This window comes from Monopterus albus, unplaced genomic scaffold (assembly GCF_001952655.1).
Source record: "Monopterus albus unplaced genomic scaffold, M_albus_1.0 scaffold54.1, whole genome shotgun sequence".
Lineage (NCBI taxonomy): Eukaryota > Metazoa > Chordata > Actinopteri > Synbranchiformes > Synbranchidae > Monopterus > Monopterus albus.
In genome coordinates, this window is record NW_018127934.1 from 500,929 (window position 1) to 502,971 (window position 2,043).

Consider the following 2,043-nt stretch of genomic DNA (forward strand, 5'->3'; position numbering starts at 1 on the left):
GATCAATAAATAATATGTCCTGTAAGAATTATGCTAACCAACAGTATAAGAAGTTAAAATCTCTACCTCAACCAGCTACAAAACTAAAATACACATATTGATATTCTGATAAAAATATAACACACTGAAAGGAGCTATTCTGAATGTTTTTACTTTTGAGAGTTTAAATAGGTTTTTTTTTTACACAATACTGTAAATACATTTTCTTGATAACATTTTTCTGCTATTTAAAATTCTTTTTATTTTCAGAGGGGCAATGCAAATTGATAAACATTTCTGAAAATGCAAATTTTCTTCGGTAGACCCTTTTAAATACCTTTTAATTCAGAACCATTAAAATACCCCAAAGGCTTTATTTTGAATTTGTATAAATAGATACAAATACTGAATTTTAAAAGATATACTGTTTTCATATTGCAGTTCTTTTCTTTGTTGTTGTTTTGTTTGTTGATGTAATATGTTCATTGTTTTCTGTTTCTCTCTATATGTTAGTAAAATATTTATTTTCTGCAAAACAAAAGCCTAGTAGTATATTTATGAGAGATTTAGACCCTGTATCTGGTGAGTCATACTATACTTTTAATATACTGTTAGGTTAACTACTACAACAACAATGGAATTTTGATTTTTATATTAGTCCTAATGGCTCCTTCCATAACTTGATTTATTATTGCTACAAATTATATTTTTGTTATTTTATAGGCTATAGAATTTTGTTGCTTTGGTTGTGTTAGTTTACACTGTGGGCTGGGTTTTGGTACTTTTATTATGGTTAATTTATTTGGACTATTTGATACTTTTTATCCCGTGGCCTCAAGCTAAAGACCCAGTGTTGGTTCTAAATTGTACCATTATTTTTCTTTGCAATCAGCTACGTGACCAAGTGCAGCCAGCATCCCCTCCCTCTTTCAGCATAGCATCACTCCCCTCGTACACGTTGTCTTTAAACCCCCCGAGCAGAGCCACTCGCTCCAGTCTGTGTGTGCCGAGCGACTGGGAGGAGGTGGGGTCTAGATACTGGTGGTCGTGGACTAGTGGACGTTTACGTGCGAATCGTGCTGACTGCCAACGACGACGCTTTTTTTTTTGAGAAAAGCCCCTCTTGGGGTCTCCTGCCTCCTCTGTCAAGGACACCACTGTCAGATAGTTACCTTCTGCGTGTATCGACCTTTTCTGCCGGTGTTTCTAACTGAGACCAAGCGAGATTTCTTTCAATCACACCCGCCTCAATCGTCAGTGTCATAGGCGGGGTTGTATGATGAGGTCGTCTTGCAGCAGGGGTTTGGTTACGTTAAGATAAGGCGGATTTTGTGTTCAGAACGGTGGTTTGAGCGTTGGGTGGGCTTGTGGCTTTGTAAACCCTTGTAGTACTCCGAGTGTGTGAAGAAATAACGTTACATTACAGAGGAGCATAGCTGCTTGTGGGGCCGAGGGAATCGCTGGTGAGTGGACTGTCCTTCTTCTGGTAATCGCTGGTTGCTGACTATTAAATTGTTGAATGAGCCGAATTGACAAAAAAAAAAAAAAAAGCACAGAATGCTGTCTTTTCGAGCAGTCAAACATACGATTTAGTTTAGTCTGTGAATTATTATATATTGCCATAAAGGCGTCCCGGTGCACTGTGTGAATGCTTATGAACTGAATTCACACCATTTGGCATCATTTTTTAAATACACTTGGACCATTGACTGCTCAGGGATAATAATGGTCAGTTACGCAATGTGATTCGTAGCTAAGGTTAGCCGTTAACGCTAATGCTGCTAGCTAGCAATAAATAAAAAATTAATGCTACTGGCTAGCGAGCACACGCCCAGTAGTCTTCCCCCCTGTAATAAGCAGTAGCCACACAAGACATTGGTTCATCTCGGCTGCTACCTATAGATGCCAGCTTGCATTTGTGTGGGGAAACATTATGTGGAGCTATTAAAGTTAGCTCTTACAGCGCTCTCCCATTGATAAAACTGCAGCACATTACAGTCACGCATGCACAAAAAGTACAACTACCATAGTTTAAACCTCAGCTCATGTCACTATTAGTGAGGA

The 2,043-nt window shown here is 38.4% G+C and overlaps 1 protein-coding gene across 1 annotated transcript in view; it reads left to right on the top strand.

Annotated features, from left to right (window-relative positions):
• Window positions 1–924: 924 nt before the first annotated feature.
• Window positions 925–2,043, top strand: part of rnf24 (ring finger protein 24) — a 22,630-nt gene continuing 21,511 nt past the window's right edge. Inside the window, exon 1 of the mRNA XM_020602049.1 lies at window positions 925–1,442. The gene's annotated coding sequence lies outside the window, so the exon portion shown is untranslated. The remainder of the gene's footprint in view (window positions 1,443–2,043) is intronic.